Raw genomic sequence first — 19761 nt, 5'->3', positions numbered from 1 at the left:
ACCCAACAAAGAAAGAGAACTTCAGACCAATGTCCCTTATGAATATCGACCCAAAAATAATAAAATTCTAGCAAACCAAATCCAAGAGCACATCAAAACAATCATCCACCATGATCCAGTAGGCAGGGATGGTTTAATATATGGAAAACCATCAATGAGATCCTTTACATAAACAAACTGAAAGAACAAAATACATGATCATTTCAATAGATGCAGAGAAAGCATTTGACAAAATTCAACACCCCTTCATGATAAAAGTCCTGGAAAGAATAGGAATTCAAGGCCCATACCTAAACATAGTAAAAGCCATATACAGCAAAACAGTTGCTAACATTCAACTAAATTGAGAGAAACTTGAAGCAATCCCACTAAAATCAGGGACTATACAACCTTGCCCACTCTCTCCCTCCTTATTCTATAGAGTTTTTGAAGATCTAACCAGAGCAATCAGACAACAAAAGGAAATCAAGGGGATACAGATTGGAAAAGAACAAGTTCAATTATCACTACTTACATATGATATGATAGTATATTTAAGTGATCCCAAAAGTTCCATCAGAGAACTATTAAAGCTGATAAACAACTTCAGCAAAGTGGCTGGGTATAAAATTAACTCAAATAAATCAGTAGCCTTCCTCTACACAAAAGAGAAACAAGCTGAGAAAGAAATTAGGGAAACAACACCCTTCATAATAGACCCAAATAATATAAAGTACCTCGGTGTGACTTTAACTAAGCAAGTAAAAGATCTGTACAATAAGAACTGCAAGACTCTGAAGAAAGAAATTGAAGAAGACTTCAGAAGATGGAAAGTTCTCCCATGCTCATGGATTGGCAGGATTAATATAGTAAAAATTGCCTTTTTACCAAAAACAATCTACAGATTCAATGCAACCCCCATCAAAATACCAATCCAATTCTTCAAATAGTTAGACAGAACAATTTGTAAATTCATCTGGAATAACAAAAAACCCAGGATAGCTAAAACTATCCTCAACAATAAAAGGACTTCAGGGGAATAATTATCCCTGAACTCAAGCAGTATTACAGAGCAATAGTGATAAAAACTGCATGGTATTTGTACAGAGACAGACAGATAGACCAATGGAACAGACTGAAGACCCAGAAATGAACCCACACACCTATGGGCACTTGATTTTTGACAAAGGAGCCTAAACCATATAATGGAAAAAGGATAGCATTTTCAGCAAATGGTGCTGGTTCAACTGGAGGTCAACATGTAGAAGAATGCAGATTGATTCATGTTTATCACCCTGTACAAAGCTTAAGTACAAGTGGATCAAGGACCTCCACATCAAACCAGATACGCTCAAACTAATAGAAGAAAAACTAGGGCAGCATCTCGAACACATGGGCACTGGAAAAAAATTCTTGAACAAAACACCAATGGCTTATGCTCTAAGATCTAGAATTGACAAATGGGACCTCATAAAACTGCAAAGCTTCTGTAAGGCAAAGGGCACTGTGGTTAGCACAAAATGGCAACCAACAGATTGGGAAAAGATCTTTACCAATCCTACAACAGATAGAGGCCTTATATCCAAAATATACAAAGAACTCAAGAAGTTAAACCACAGGGAGACAAATAACCCTATTAAAAATGGAGTTCAGAGCTAAACAAAGAATTCACAGCTGAGGAATGCCGAATGACTGAGAAACACCTCAACAAATGTTCAACATCTTTAATCATAAGGGAAATGCAAATCAAAACCACCCTGAGATTTCACCTCACACCAGTGAGAATGGTAAGATCAAAAACTCAGGTGACAGAAAATGCTGGCGAGGATGTGGAGGAAGAGGAACATTCCTCTATTGTTGGTGGGATTGCACACTGGTACAACCATTCTGAAAATCAGTCTGGAGGTTCCTCAGAAAATTGGACATTGAACTACCTGAGGATCCAGCTATACCTCTCTTGGGCATATACCCAAAAGATGCCCCAACATATAAAAAAGATTGTTCATGCCACTATGTACATGGCAGCCTTATTTATAATAGCCAGATGCTGGAAAGAATCCAGATGCCCTTCAACAGAGGAATGGATACAGAAAATGTGGTACATCTACACAATGGAATATTACTCAGCTTTCAAAAACAAAACCTTTATGAAATTCATAGACAAATGGTTGGAACTGGAAAATATCATCCTGAGTGAGTTAACCCAATCACAGAAAAACATACATGGTATGCACTCATTGATAAGTGGCCATTAGCCCAAATTCTTGAATTACCCTAGATGCGTAGAACACATGAAACTCAAAATGGGAATGCTTCTCTCCTTCTCTAAATGGGGAACAAGAATACCCTTGGCAGGGAACAGAGAGGCAAAGATAAATACAGATACAGAAGGAACACCCATTCAGAGCCTGCCCCACATGTGGCCCATACATATACAGCCACCCAATTAGACAAGATGGATGAAGCAAAGAAGTGCAGGCCGACAGGAGCGGGATGTAGATCTCTCCTGAGAGACACAGCCAGAATACAGCAAATACAGAGGCGAATGACAGCAGCAAACTACTAAACTGAGAACGGGACCCCTGTTGAAGGAATCAGAGAAAGAACTGGAAGAGCTTGAAGGGGCTTGATACCTCATATAAACAACAATGCCAAGGAACCCGGGTTTCAGGGACTAAGCCACTACCTAAAGACTATACATGGACTGACCCTGGACTCTGACCTCATAGGTAGCAATGAATATCCTAGTAAGATCACCAGTGGAAGGGGGCCCTTGGTCCTGCTAAGACTGAACCCACAGTGAACGTGATTGTTGGGGGGGAGGGCAGCAATGGGGGGAGGATGGGGAGGGGAACACCCATAACGGAGGGGAGGGGGAGGGGTTAGGGTGATGTTGGCCTGGAAACGGGGAAAGGGAATAACACTCGAAATGTAAATAAGAAATACTCAAGTTAATAAAAAAATTAAAAAAAAAATCTAGCTCAAAAAAAATATTGCTGATGTCTTTTCAACAGGTGTGAGAATGGATTTCTGTGGAAGGTTTTTTTTTTTTTTCTTATGTGTATAGATTTGTGTTTTGTGTGTGTGTGTGTGTGTGTGTGTGTGTTTGTGTGTGTGTGTATGTGTGTGTGTGTGCTTTGCATGAATGTGGATATATGTCTTCCATGGGGTGTGGTGAACATATTCATGGATGTTAGGGGTGGAATTGTGTGTGTTCCTGGATTTCTTTGTACCTTATTCATTGGGGCAAGATCTTAAAATGAAACTCAGAGCTGGTGGAGAACCAGTCCCTCAAGCAAGCCAATTAGTACCTGGGGTATAATGCTGTCCGAGTAACAGGTAGGTTGCCATACCCATTCTGTCTTTTTCTTGGTACAGGTGTTCTTATCTCCAGTCTTCAAGTTTGTGCTGCAAGTACCATATTCACTGAACCATCTGCCAGCTCATGAGAGATGATTTTTCGGTGAGTGGGGAGCTCTGGCGGGGATGCTATCTTGTGTGGGTAGATAAGATGAGTCATAGCTGCGGTGATTAGGGCTTTATCCTTTGAGTCCATGGTGACTGTGGCATCCAAATGAAAACATGCCCCTTATAAGGTAAGCTCATTTGGAGCTGGATGTTGAGAGCACAGAGGGAACAAATATTCTGAAGACAGAATAAAACGTGCCTGTGACCTTAAAATTTACTCAGTGATCCAGAAACTTCAATAGTAAAGCCATTAATCACAATGTTGACAGGTGAAAGAGAAAGGAAGGTTTGGGATTCTCTTGGAATGACCTGCACACAATACCTATTCCAAATCCAAATGACCTGGACCTCAATGGGTGATGTAATTATTGTTTGCTCTCAGTGTTACAACAGAGTGACAGGGAAGGATCTGAGCTGCTGAGATGAAATTGACTATTTTCTTCTGGGCTAGAAGCCTGGTCTTCCTTGCATGCTCGCAACTCTTGTCTCACAGTTGAACCTTTGTCAGACATTCAAAGGTAAGACAGTAAAATAATGTTAGAATAGGGCAGCAGATTCAGGAACTCAGTCTCACATCGAACAGCCTCCAAGGAGTGGTAATATTGCTTCTTTAATCATTCCTTCCTTTAATTTCTTCCTTCTTTGCTCCCTTCCTTTTTTCCCTACTTCCCTTTCTTTGTTCTTAGTATGTTCTAAGTGTAATGCATGTTCTAATTTGTATGTCATACATGCATAGGGATATTTGTGTACATATACATGTGGAATTTCAAAGCTGAAAAAGATACTTTCATTGATTACTCTGTACATTGTTTACTGAGGTGGGTCCCTCTGAACTCATAGTTCACAAATTTTACCTAGGTAATCTAGACCTATTACCTTGAGCTCCAAGGTCTCTACCTTCAGACTGCCATGATACAGTCAAGCTGCTATACACACTCAGCTTATGAGTTCTGAGGAATCAGCTCTATGGTTTTCCATCCTTATGTTTTTCAGGCAAGCACTTGATTCTTTAAAGCCATTCACCCTGCAACACCTTCTGGTCTTGTGAATAATACATGGAATACTGAATTGAGTTATAAATTACACCTTCCATGTGGCCCAAGATACCTACAAATGAGCCACAGAACAAAATTATGGACTTTCTTGAAGGATTGTGAAAGAAAGGAAAAAGAAAAAACAAAACAAAACGAAACAAAATGAAACACCAATTATTCTCTATTTAATGTTTCTCAAAGTGCTGACAATATTTTGTCAAGATATCCAAAGACAGATGTTTTATTTGTTGACCATCTCCCTCAACTTAATGTCCACAGATGGCAGGAATTTGTTTTGAATTTAGAGTATGATTTTTTTTCAGATTTATGAAATAGTATTTTTTTAAATTGCCATACTCAGTTTTGGTATATGAAAAAAAATATATATTATATACACAGATGCTCCTTACATTATAGTAGGAATATGCCCAAAAGACCTCCTCATATATTTAAAATACTGGAAGATCTGTCTCATATGAGACCTAACCTTCCAGCAGTCAAAGGGTTGAGGACAAAGGTCATTTTGAGATTGTTTTTAGGTGATCAACATCTTCTATGATCATTACATACATGCACATAGCGGTTACTGATTACTTTCCTACCCTCTTTTTCCCCCATCTGAGTATTTTTGAGCATCCCCCCACATGTCCTTTTCCTGAATCCATGTGTTTTGATATTGTTTTGTGACCCAGAGAGACTAGGATGTACTCTGTGTTACCAGGATTTGGAATTATTTACTGGAACCTGTTGAGATCACCAGGGTATACCTAACAAAAATGAAAACTGTCTCTCTTGAATCTTTCAGTAGCCCCAGTAAAAAGTGATAGGTGGAGCCTCATGTCTCCTTGTCCTTTGTAGTTTGAAGACTGAACAGGATTTTCTTGGCATATTTCTTTCTTTCTTTCTTTCTTTCTTTCTTTCTTTCTTTCTTTCTTTCTTTCTTTCTTTCTTTCTTTAGTGTGTGTGTGTGTGTGTGTGTGTGTGTGTGTGTGTGTGGTGCATGTGGAAGTGGGAGGAGAATTTGGCAGAGTCAGTTAGTTTCTCCCACACTTTAGGTCCTAGGGATTGAACCCAGATTGTCAGATTTGGAGTGAGGCGGGTTGGGATTTAGCTCAGTGGTAGGCGCTTGCCTAGAAGCGCAAGGCCCTGGGTTCGGTCCCCAGCTCGAAAAAAAAAAAAAAAAAAAAAAACAACAACAGATTTGGAGTGAGGCATCTTTACCCAAAAGCATTTCAGCAGGACTTACAAGGAACAGTTTTTTATTCTTGTGTGTAGACTTATTGAAGAAATTTCTAAAATGTCCAAGGTTTTGGGATGATTTGAGTGATACATTGGCTAGGAAAGATCATGAAAAAAATTTCTTAACCACACACGTAACCCTGATACGTGTACACAACAATGTACATACATAGAAAATTGGATAAATAAATGAATAGATAAAAAAATTCAAACAAAACAAAACCCAGACAATCTCCATTCTCACAGAAGGGATGCTAAATTAAAAGCTACACGTCCCTGAAGCTAAAAGAGTAGAACTGATTCTCTAAATAACTTGGGCTTCATTATTCTGGTTGATTCTGGACTTTATGTTCGTCCCCATCTATTATGACAAAGTTTTTCTGCCTGATTTTTTCATTACTACTCTATTTGTGAAACTCAGATTCAATATGTGAAGGCTCCATTTCACCTACATATTAAACTCACAGAACAATGAATATATATTTGAGGTCAGAAAGGGAATATGGATGTGGTAACCTACTAAGTTGTTGAAGTAAAGACAAATGATATGGGTAAGCATTGAGGTTCTTTGATAATTTTGTGGGGTTCACAAAATAATGGCAGCTAGTGTTCTATTTATTTTTGAGGCACATTATTAAAGTTGTCGGCTTTCACTTTCTTAACTTTAATGTTGGTTTGTTTGTTTTTTTTCTTTTTGTTTGTTTTCATCCTGCAGAGAGAAATACCAATTAAATTTGAAGAATGCATGGTGTTGGCCACTCGTATCCCAGGACTCAGTGAACAGAGACAGGAGGGAAATAAATGAAAGGTCAATGTGAGTGATGCAGAGAAATACTTTGAAAAATCTGGAAACAAAACAAAGAACCAAAATTAATTTTTTAGACATCATGGCTTGAAATTATTTATTTACAAAGCACCATAAAGCACAGACTCAGTATGACTGATTGTTTGTCTTTCTTCTTTTGTGTTTCGTATGTATCCATAATTTCCTTTGAGTGTGTGGAGACTGTCCACATAACTTTTTGAGAAAGGGTCTCTCCCTCAACTTATAGCAACCTTCGGGAATCACCATGTCTCTATTTCAAATGACCTGGGATTCCATGTAGGTACATGACTCTCAACTTTGCATTTTCTATAGGGTCATGGCCTTCACTTGGAGTTACTTATGCTTCCTGAAAAAGCAATGTACAAGTCCCTCACAATCATTTTAAAAATTTTATTTTTATTTTTAAATTATGTGCATCCCAGAGTGTTGTTGTCCTAAGAAGCTAGATAATGGCATCAGATTTTCTGGAGCTGGTGTTAAATATGGTTATGAACTGACCCACATGTGTGCCTGAAACCAAAGTAATTTCCTCTTGAATAGAAACAATTGCTCTACTACTTAGCCATCCCTATAATCTTGGTGTGTTAATTTTGAGTGTTACAGGATCACAGATATGTACTCTTATCATTGGATGGAGAGAGAGAGAGAGAGAGAGAAGAGAACTGAGTCCCAATTGGTCATGTGTATGTGATGGCATGAAAGTGTTCCTGCCACTGTAACAGACACAGCATGACATGGGCCTCCATGAGGGTTGATTTTGTAAGGTGTGTTTGTAGAAGAGTGTAGAAGTATCCATTTCCAAATTCCTTCCTGGAGGAACTTCCATTCTGTCAAGTGTATTGACCCCATGATAATACAGCCTGAGTACAGGAAGCAAGGTACGGCTAATGGCTCAACAAAACAGTAGAACACTGTGACCTTCAGAAAAGATCATAAGGCTATGGAAAACAATGTGGAAAACATGAGCTTAAAAAAGATATAATTCTGAACTGTGCAAAATATAAGGATGCAATATGAATATTCTGAGGGGCTTTATGGACCTTTAAAAAAAAACAAACCAGAATCAGTTATACTATGAGCCAGCTTGTGAGAAAGATGGAAAGATGGTAGGTTTAAAGCCAGCAGATTCCTGAGTTAAATGTGAGCCTAGGACAGACTTAATTTAGGTCCAGGCATGGTCCAAATGGTTATCACAGGGAAATATATAACCTGGCTAAGTTTACAAAGGCTGGCAGATCTCTGATTCTTTTGAAAATGCTTTAAAGCCGGGGAGGGGTATGGTTTCTGTCCTTTTTCTAATAGTCATGGGGCTCTAAGGTCATGGAATGCTGACTAGTGCAATGGTCAAGAGGTAACCCAGAATAAATAACTGAATGGACATGTAATAAAAAACTGGGCTTTTTGGCTTCATGAGATGAACCAGTAGCAAATCATATCAGTTCTTTATAGTTTTCTCTAGTAAGAGCTGAACTGTCTAGAGATTTCTGGTGAGTGAAAACAGCTCTTCAGGATTTTTTTTTCAATATTTGATTTCTGATGTTAGAAAATCTATGGACAGCAAGAACAGATCTTTGAGAAATTTTCACAGCTCTTTTAAAGTTTTTTTTTCTAACATGATTTCACACATTTGTCTGCCTGTTATGGATTAGACTCTAGACTGTTACAGACATGTGTCACTACTAGAAACACAAACCTTAGTCAGAAATCCCAAGAATAATTAGGAGAGCTAATATAGTTTATTTAGGATGTTTTCTAGCAGCTATCCAAAAAAAGTTGTCTGAAACACTCACACAATACTTATAGAATGTTTTCTAGCTTTCTAATTTTGATCAGAAAATCAAAGAAATATTTTTAGGATTTCGAAGATAGGATTTCTGACTTGGTAAGGAAAATCCAATAATTTTTATAATAGTTTTTCTAATTTTGGTTAGAAAACACTTGATCTAACCAGATAGCTTTTACAAACAGCCTGAAGATTCTCAACCAGAAAGTTATGGCTTAAAAGCGAGCTGTCTTTAACCCAAAGTTATGTGGAGAAGACTATAGTGCCAAGAGCTATCTATAGAAAGCAGAATAGGGAGCCATCTTGAGCAGAACATAGGCTGCCAGCTGCATGATTTGACTTCCAGTCATTTGTTTTGGCACTCACAAACAACCCTTCTCTTAGAAACCTGGATCTAACCAAGGTGTGTCTTTGACACCATGGCATGGTTTAGGTTACAGAGGTATGATGTGAGAGTCAGGTAGGTGACAAGAAGCCTTTGTCTTGTATTTATGTTTCAGATTTTGGAGACTGTCATATACTCAGAGTAGGAAGTAGGGAGTAGAGAGTAGGGAGAAGGGAGGTGTCCAATCCATATGTAAGAATCAAAGAAAGCTAGTTGTAAGGAGTGCTCAGAAGAGGTATAAACACATTGCTATAAGGTGAGGCATGAATCCATCTGAAATGGGGGATGAAGGGGAAGACCCAATTTGGAAGATAAATGGAGAATGTGAGAAGAAACTAAAGAAAACAATTATCTGTAGTGCTGAGCTTGGCAAAGGATAACTTGTGACGAGTCTCTTTCACTGTCCCCTACAAGAATCTACACTTGTGATGACTGGGTAATTCTCACAGAACTTTATTCCGATTCCCTTTGTCTTGCATATTTATGTACCTGGCATAGATTTTGACCTACATTGTTATAGTCTTCGTCACTCCCAGAAAGACAAAATGTCAGCGTATGTAGCCCAATATTACCCTGCATATTTTTTGGCTGCTGGTTGGGTGAGGTGACAAGAGAGGCATTCTGCACTTACATGGCTTTAAGTCACCCACAAATTCAATTAAATTTATTTATTGTCAGATATTTGCAAGCCCCTAGTTTATTTTCCTGTATATGAATCTCTAAACATGGAGATTTTAAAGCAGTACTTCCTCAATATATCAATTTATGGAATCTTTTTGAGGGGAGACTCACAAGGCATGAAGATTAGGGTACACCTTTTATGTTTGGCTGAGAAACATAGTTCTCTTCCTTTAAGGCAACCCCACTTATTGACCTGGAACTCACAAACTTGGTTACATGGACTGACCAGAGAGCCCCAGGGATCTTAATATATCTGCTGCCTAATGTTGGGATTGCAAGTGTATAACATCATGTTGGATATTGTTCTGTGGTTTATGGGGTTCATACTCGCATAGCAAGTACTTTAGTGAATGAATTGAATCCTAAGCACAGCAGCAGCTTTAAAATTGAAATGTGTTAAGTAAAGATAGTTGATAACAGAACCTTTCATGATGATTATGTACAATAATTTTCTATTTTTCTCTAAAATTACGCCAAGAAAACAGATTTTAGTTGCTCAATGGACACAAGCATTTGCATATTTGTTCAGTATCTGAGAGTTATGTTACTTTGATTATATCAAATAATCAATGTATATCTATATGAAAGAGTTAAAATACAGCTTTGAATACTAGTTTTACCTACTATGGGTGATAGGATTCTTGGACTTCTGAGTGCTGGTTTATTGCTCTAGCATTAAAATGCAGCCATAAGCTGCCAGAATATATGCTGTTTTCATTTATTCCCTGTTCGTCAGTAAAACTAGATGAACAGGATTAATCGCTTTGTAAATATATTGCCAAAACTACTTTAAAGAATTCAGGAAGAAATAGATATGAGCTAATGAGTATTTACAAATCTTTCAACATGCAAAAGTTATAAAGTTAGACCTCATTAGCTCAGATATTCTGAAAAATGTGACAGGTAATATTAAATACACCTTGGTACTGTATGCTCTAGTACCATTTTCTATACCTTCCTGTCTTACCAAGGAGCTCATAGAGTTAGAGTCTTGATCCCACAACTTTAATAAGCCAGGCTTACATAGCACCTCTCAATATGCCAATTAAACAGAAAGTAATAGTGAAAAGTAGAGATGGGAAATTTGTTTTATGTGGTCAGGTTGTAAAGAAAAACAAAGTCTCCCAGTGGCTTTTCGTTCTTGTTTTATTTATTTCCCTGTGGAAATAAACTCTTTCCAAAGCCACCTCAGGAGAAGAAAGGGTTTCTTCAGTTTATACTTCTAGGTCACAGTCTACATTGTAGGCAAGTCAAGGCAGCAACTCAAGCCACTTCACATCCATAGTCACAACTACACAGAGATACTAGCAGTGGTTCTTCTTGTCTGTTGTTTTGCTCTCAGCTTGCATTTTGTTTTTATGTATCTAATATTCATAACTTAAAACTAGGGAATGTGGTGCCACATTCATTGTAGGTCTTCCAACCTCAATTAACATTCAAGACAATCCTCCAAAGACATGCCTACAATCTAACATGATTATAGAGTTTCACAGCTGAAAGTCTCTTTCCAGGCAATTCTATGTGTAGTAAGTTGGCATTTAATACTAAACATTATACTTTTCCCCTGCCTATAAGTAGTCCATCTTTATGTTGTTAACACAAGGTTTGGGTTTAAATACCCGGGCAGCAGTGTGTAAATTCAAACACTCCTTGTAAAGAACAGTACAGGATTTCACACAGATCAAGCAGAGCTCTATACACACTTCATGTGCTGTTAATATCCATCCATCTCTGATACCTGCAGAGGAAGGATTTTTTTCAACTGGAAAGAAATAATTCAGTGATACTGGATATAATGAGAGCTCTTGATCCACAGTGTGACCTTCCACTTTTCTCTATTTATTTTTAAGATTAATCAGAGTCTTTACTTGATCGGTGACAAAAAAACAAACAAACAAACAAACAAAACAAAAACAAAAACAAAAAAAACAAAAACAAAAAAAAACAAACAACAGGTGTTTTCAATATATACCATCTGCCAGACCAATATATCCAAGAAATTAAAAATATATCCATAGGGATTAGCAGCCTTGAATCACCACAAGCCAAGACAAAGGCTTTAGATTTTAGTAGTCCCAACTATCCATCTCTTGTAAACAGACCAGAGGTCAGTCCAGTTCTATCATGTTCAGGGAAAGGAAGTTTAACAGAGGCAGCCATTTTTCTGTGTGTTGTTTTTTGTATTTTATTATTATTGTTTTATTTTGTTTATTTAGATTGTTTTTCAACAAAACATTCTCTTGGAGAACAGGTGCATTATTATGGCTATGATATTGTTATGTTCATAAAAAAAAAACAAGTCTCAAGGGTTGAATTTATATTCACCTAAGACAAAGGATGAAAAGGAAGGAAGAAATTAGGGCAGGAAGGGCAAGGAGCAAGAAGCAGGGAATGCAAGAAGGGTAAAGAAAGGAAAGGGGGAGGGAAGGAAAGGAAAAAGAAAGATGGTATTATCAGAGCAGCTGTGAAGATGGCTAAATGGACAAAGTGCTTATCACACAAACATGAATTTGGGTTACCACCAACACTGTAAAAATTTGAGACATGCATTTGGGATTCCATCAATAGGGAAGTAGATACAGTGGAAAATACCAGCTTGATAACTAGGCAGCTTAGCTCAGACAGTGAGCTCCATGTTTAGTGAGGGGCTCTGACTCAGAAGTGATTGTGGTACCGCTCAAGGTCAGTCTCTTCCCACCTCTGCATGTGTGAACATGCCTACATGGGTGTGCACAAACTCAAACTCTTGTAACCTGCCCCATGCCTGCTTGCCAACTCAAAGGATTAAGAAAGAAAAGACAGAAGCCTAGAATAGGCCAGCAGAGAACACTTGACCTTCGCCATGGCCAACTGGGATAGGAGGCACAACATGGGGGTTGCACATAGGGGTTGTGCAATGAGATTAACTCTTCGGGTCCTGGTTCCTTTTGTAGGCACCCTGGGACCATTTGTTAGAGGCAGCTTTGAAAATCAATAAGGAAAAAAAAAGTCATTCAATAATTAATTTGGGAATATTTGCTGCTTCTAATGGAAGTAGTAAAATCATTTTCTAGACTGCCAGTAACACCAAATTAAGATCAATGTAGGAAAAAGGATACTGAGAATGTAGCAGCTCATAGAGGGCTATCCTAGCATATGTGTAGTTCTGGGCTTTACCTCCAGCACTACATAAAACAATTATGTTGGTTCTGACCTATAATCCTAGAACTTGAAAGGTTAGAAAAGTATATGAAAATTAAATGTCTTCCTATGCTATTTAATAAGATTAAAAACCAGAGATCCTTCCACTTTTCAATCTCTATGTCAGTCTCAGTACTTATATAAATATGTATATAATGAAAAGAAAGCAATTTTTTATATTTCCTCATGAGACTTTTCTTGGATTTCCCAGGAAACTGTTTTCATTGGGAACATTTATTCTCATTAGAGAATAAGTGCTTCTCTCTAGTGACTAGAAGTTCAGTTGAGCCACTCACTCTGTCTTATTCATTGTTTTATCTTTGGTGGAGCATAGGGCAAGGCTCAACAATTACAGCATAATGGATATGTATGTCTTGTAGTTTTGGAGGTCCCTGGACAAGGTTAACCCCACATTAATACCAAAATCTTAAATTCCCTTTATTTGTCTTCTGAATATAGATTTAAAATATGGATTCCAATACGATATTAATACTAATGTTCTTCCATTTATAAATGAAAACACATAACTTTCATGGAATCAAAGAGTCATAAAATTTGGGAACATCTGCAATAGATCAAATAGACTCTAGATAAGTATTCCCAACTATTCATGAAAATGAAATTTTCTGCTTGATCTTGGGATTTCTTATCCTTCTGCAATTCTACAAAGTTTGAAATCCTCTCTCTACTATGTATTTGTCACAGCATATTTTCACCTGGCTAACAGGCTTAATCCAGGTATCTCCTGTGGAGCTGCTGAACTCTAGACTTGCTGAAAACTTATATTATTCAGTTCAAACATTTGAATTTTCCCAGTCTTTCAGCTGGATTAGTTAACCAGATGCTTCTGACGAACAACCAACTACTCAGCCTTTGAATAGCATTTCAGACTTCCTGAAACTTTATGACAACCTAATGCCAGTTGGACATAGTTACAGAAAAAAAGAAAAATATGGCATCCTTTTTTCCAACTTTACAAGCTGCAATGCTAAATTAAAAAGGAAAGCCTTGGGTCTGCATTGTAAATGACCTCACTTTATGATGCTAATGGCCTTATGTCTGTGAAGGATTCAATACTGGATTCAACACTCTAATCTAAAATTCTCCTCCTGGAAACATCATTTCCAAGATCAGTGATGGGTTATCAAATAATGCTCACAGGACCGATTAAAAATCAGATCAGTGGTGTTCCCATCCCAGAGTCAAAAATTCTCACTCAGAATCGTTCCTTTCTAAAAATGAAGAAGAGACTGTTGGAAAGCAGTCCAATGACCTGCCCAAATTGGGATTCATCCCAAGGGGAAGCCGCAAGGCCTGACATGATTCCTTGTTATGATGTGATTACAGACAGAAACTAGCATTGTTGTCCTCTGAGAGAACAGATGACCAGCTGACAAGACAGTCATAGGTTTTTACACCCAACCATTGGACTGAATCAGGGATAGCTGTATTTAAATTGGAAAAGACTGGAAGAAGCTGAGGAGGAGGGGGACAACCTAATAGAAAGGCCAGTCAGTATTCAGAACTAACCTGAAACCCTAAGATGTCTCAGACACTGAGCCACCAACCAAGCAGCATACACAAGCTGGTCCAGAACTCCCAACAAATATAGAGCAGAAGACTCCATGGTCTGGCTACAGTAGGGGAAGACATTCATAGTTTTCAAGGGACTTGAGACTCCAAGGAGTGGAAAGGACAGGTGGGAGTGGAAAGGGCATCTTCTTGTAGACAGGTAGGAGGGGGAAAGGATGAATAATTGTGGGAGGGTAGACAGGAGGGTAGCAAAGACTGGACTGTAAAATATAAAATAAATAAATAAATACATAAATAAATAAATGTAATAAAATAGAATAATTAATTTATTTAAAAAAATTGTCTGGTAAAAAACCCTGGATACTAGTTTTCTGTTTTTGGTTGCTGAGGCACATGCTCCACTACAGCACATGTCAGCTTTGATTAGAACTACAGATGAAAGCCTAATTACTAATACTGCTGCCATGGTTCCCCCACCCTCCCATTAATTTATGCAAATTGTTTGGAGGAAAATGGAATAGGTTCCCTATCAGCAAACGTATATGTTTCCTCATTCTCTGGCTCTTTTGGATATGGGGTCTACATTATTTAAAACAGTTTAAACACAGTTAAATCTCAGCTATATCCCTGTCCTTCAGATGGATACCCTGATAGATGCAGACAAGATCTGTAGTTTTGGGATTTGTAGTTCATGGGACTGTGAAAAATTAGCTCCTTGAGTCACTGAGAAGTGTAATTATATTTAGTTATAGATGGTTGAGAGCCAGTCGAAATTCAAATTCAGATAAAAGATGATATAAATATGGTATGGGACACAGGGAAAACTGGGGATTCCACCTTTATGTGTCTAGTAAAGACCCATGGTTGATGTTTACCTTCCAGATATTTCAGGTGACCATGATCATGGTATTAGGATCATTGTTCCCCAACAAAATAGTAAATCATCTTCCCAACTCTGGGAAGACAGCTGCTATCCATGAGCTAAGCAACCAGAAGTCTGTTTCTGACACTACGTGGCTGACAGGCTGCTCCCCAACCCTAGTTACCTTTCCTTGTATCTTAAGATTACTTCCTTCCCTCACGGGGACCTGGATTCTTTAGCTTATTATTGTACCTGTACATCCATTTCTCCAAGGACAATATTATTTTAGAGAGTGAGTCTGGGAACATGTAGGACTTTAGACCTATCAAAGACAGCCAGGGCACTCCAGTATTAGTTCCCATCCTGATGGGCATGGTCATAGCTAGATCTGTCACTACTGGAGCAATAGCACTTATCAAAGAAGATCAAGGTTTTAAATACTTAATTTAACAAATTGATAAAGACCTGTAAGAATTTTTTTTTTAAAAATCACTCATTTCATTTCTTTTGATCATATTATATTTTATATTGTTATTTATATCATGATTTATATTATGTTATTAAACAGAGGGAATGATCTTCTGTTCATGCAACAAGGGGGTTTATGTATGGCTTTAGGTAAATAATGCTGCTTAAAATGTAAAAAAATAAACTAACTTTAATCAAACAAGGAAACAAACACAGAGAGAGAGAGAGAGAGAGAGAGAGAGAGAGAGAGAGAGAGAGAGAGAGAGAGAGAACAAAAATTTTTAAAAGGCTGATATAAAATTTAACTGGTTCCCCTGACCTCAGAGGAAAATTTGGGGTCAATGATTTGACTCATTGTAACAACCCAAAAAGGGCATTGTTGACACTTCTCCCCTAACATAGTCATACACATTTTGTCCCATGCCTGCCAGCTATTTTATAATGTTGCTGTTTACTGTAATATGTCTGTCAGTAATTGACACAGAAAAATTATTTGACTCAGTGTAAGGTCATGGTGACAACGTACCTTGCTATTCTCTGTATGAGGTTTGTTTATTTTAAGAAGTTACATGAAGCTTTATATATGACCCATCAAATTAAAGGTCAATGCGAACTGTTAGGGCTAAAATGGCTTGATTCAGAGTCAACCAAAAGGCAGTACTTCCTCCATATGTGTATGAGCTCATTATGTTTTGTATAGTTTTTGCCTTTATAAGCTGACAGAAAAAGATGTTTGGGTCATAGCCTCAACCCCTGAGTTATGAGCTAAGACCCTATTTGATCAATATTAGGTGCAGCCTCCCTAACACAGTGCAAGCCAGTGTTAGGGAGGCTGAGCTTGTAAGATATCTGTGTATATGAAATTAGCAAGCTCAAGTGAGGAACTAGGAGCTAGACAGAACTCTGAACAGCAGACAGACAGGACAAAAATACCACATAAAACCATTAAAGATGACAAACTGCTGTCTTCTACCTGAGACTAATGTCTGGCTGGTCCATTGCTCTGCGAGCAGTCCTCCACACCCAATGGTTTTGGTGGGAACCAGTTTGGTTGTTCACATATGTTAATTTTGAACCTGTTTACCAAAAACATGTGGGTTTATCAGAATCTCTTTCTTGGTCTAAATTGACTAACCAAATTTAGGAGAGTTGTGCATGTCTATGCTAACAAAACTACTTGAGAGACCTAGCTCTCTAAGGAAAAAATATGTATTACTGCTTTGCAGTTTTGAGCCACCTCTCTGTTCTGCAAAGAGACTTTCTGTCTGTCTGTCTGTCTGTCTGTCTGTCTCTCTCTGTGTATCTGTGTCTATCTCTGACTCACTCTCTTACATAATTCAAAACAATATAAATATTAAAAAAAAACAATAAGCATCAAAAGAGGTAGCAGAGCTTTACCTTATACCTTTTCTCCTACATGGAATACATGGATTATTATTTTAAAGTACATAAAGTTTGATTACTATTTATTTATTTATCTATTTATTTTCTAAAATGCAGGAAATGGGTTTTAGTTTGTTTTTGAAGAAATATTTAGATAAGGACTAGACAAAAAAATATTGAATTTCCTGAGATCATTATGGTTTAGTTTCCAAGTAGATAAAGTTTGACAAATTAGCAAGAAAAATTAAGCAGATATAAAATCTGAATCTGTTCTTATGACTTTTATCAAAATCAGATAAATGTTATGGTTTTAAGTAGTGGATTTTATTTTTTTATCAACATACTTAATTGCCACCTCAGGAAATTTGGTAACTTATAGTCATGCAAAGCTTATCTTTAAGTTTCATTTTTTTCACAAATTTTTGATTGACATGCACCTTCTTTAAAATAAAGGAAGGTTCTGGTTTTCTCTTCATCTTTCCCTTTCCATTTTGGAAAAATCAAGTCGTTTTATCTAATATAAATATTATCTTTTTTCCATAAAATTCATATTGATGTTCGGTCTATTGTTCAGTATTGTAATGCTAAATACTTGCCCCCAGGCTCTGGATTCCCTCAGGGACTAGACAATCATCAGACGCTCACATAATTAAGTAATACTATATGACCTTGTGTTATAATTTAAAAATATGGGTTGAATAAAAATGCCAACAGTCTACAGCTGGTCAGAAGATTTGTAGATCAGGTGAGATAGGAGAAAGGAGATCGGGTATTCTAAAGTATTTCCCAACAGAAAGCCATTCATATTTACCAAAAACTTTTTTTTTTTTGAGGTTTCAGTATGTAGCTGGCATGAAAGCTTGAGAGTCCTGACATGTTATTCTATGACACCAATGGGTCCTGCTCTTCATGAAGGGAAAAAATGGTCGCCATCAATGTGGATTTTCAAAAACAAGTTTTAAAATCTCCTTTCTATACATTTTAATGTGGATGTATTTTCAAGCCTGTCTATAAAAGAAGAACCCTTATATGAAAATCTGTGTAACTGCTCTGACCAGCCATCTCTCTTCCATTATTCTGGCACCGAAGAAAATACGAGTCTTGAAGTTTGACTTTGAGTTGCTCTTTCTACCTGGGTTAAGGGGAATATCACTTATGATATGATAGAGATGTTATTTTTTTAATAATGCACAATAAATCCTTCACATTTGTACACAATTGCTGAAACATACATTGTAATTATTAGCTCAATGAAGTGTTTATAAGGTGAGGAAACCCGAGGCTGTGTTTATTAAAGGCAATTGATATAGACCTCAGATTAATCTGCTTTCACCTTCAGTGTCCCAGCTGTTTCCAATGATGTCAGTTCAATATAAAGATTTATGGCAAAGTGAGCAAGAATTTAATCATAATCCAGTGACATGGAGACAAAGCTCATCTATGTTCCAATACGTCCAACACTAAATGATTTATTCAACATGCCTGCTTATGCTGTATGCCTGTCATAAAAATTACATGTTCCATTTCTTGACTTCACCAAGCTTTGTTATCATTAAGGTAGAGACAAAGAGAGGGAAGAAACATCACAGTCAGTCTCACAAGGCCAAATATCTGCATATTCACATTGAGTGAGAAATATTTCCAATCTGGCCTCCAGAATTCTACTGATGAATTCTTATTTTAAATTACCCCACCACTGTCTTTCGGTTTTGGGGTCCTAGTTCCCCTCCTTTGAGCCTTACCCATTTCTTTTGTTCTTCATGGAGATCCCTGAACTGATGGTACAAATGGTATTCTGCATCATTACAGATGAAAATTTGGTTTCACACAACAATGGCCGTTAACACTAATCCTTCCTTCCTACCCCTGGGGGAAGTTCCTATCCCTGTCTGGTACAGAACTGGATGCTTCTACGTTGCCTAATGAAACATCCTCCGAATATGGACATTTTCCTCCATAGAGGAACATCCACTATGATACATCAAACTAAGTAGGTTTACTTCAGAAGAAACCTTTTGCTTGCTATGATTCAATTTACCACCGGGCTTCTGATTTGAGATGCTGCAGCTCAAAGATATTTGATCTTCTTAAAGATCATTAAAGTGGTACATACTACAGTCCTTGGGCCAAATTAGAGGAGGCCATTGACTGCTACCTTCTCTAACATCTTTTCTTACCTGCAGAATCTTCTTTTAGAACTTACAGATCTAAGTGACTCCTCGAAATGAGAGACCAAATCAGACTGCATCTTAGAGAACCTGACCTAAGTCTGACTCAAAACAAGTATCTAGCATTAGTTTCCAAGTTACCTCTCCCCCCCAAAAAAAAAACAAACAAAAAAACAAGGAAACAAACAGCCTAACTCCATTTCCTAGGCTAACCCCATCAAGACCTGCATTCTCATGTTAATATCTTCAACAAACCTGTATCTTGCGCAAGTCTCCAGGTTATTTTCCCCAACAAATTTGCACCATCAGGTACACATCCACCCCTGCATCACAACCATCATTTAGGAGGAAATCAGAAGTAAAGTTTAAGTTTTGGTTCCCAACATCAGCCAGCTATGCTAAAGGCCACAGCAACATAGGACATAGATGCTAGACAGTCAAGAAATATCACTTTCTTGCTGTTATCTATAAAACCTTGCAACCTTCCTTGCTGCTTTCTATAAAACCTTGTCCCAATGAGTGTTTAGGGATCTTCTTCACTAAAAACCATCCTGCAGTTCAGCCGTGTTGTGAGCCTGAGCTATTTCCAATAAACATATTGGACTGTGTCAGATTGGTTCCTGACAGGTTTTTTAGTACTCATAAACACTTTCTTGATACTACAAAACATGCTGGTTTTTGTTTTGTTTTTTGTTTTTTGTTTTTTGGGTTTTTTTTTGTTTTTTGTTTTTTGTTTTTTGTTTTTGTTTTTGTTTTTTTTTTTTTTTTTTAC

The sequence above is a fragment of the Rattus rattus genome, chromosome 10 (genome assembly GCF_011064425.1).
Source record: "Rattus rattus isolate New Zealand chromosome 10, Rrattus_CSIRO_v1, whole genome shotgun sequence".
NCBI lineage: Eukaryota > Metazoa > Chordata > Mammalia > Rodentia > Muridae > Rattus > Rattus rattus.
This window is presented reverse-complemented; position numbering follows the sequence as displayed.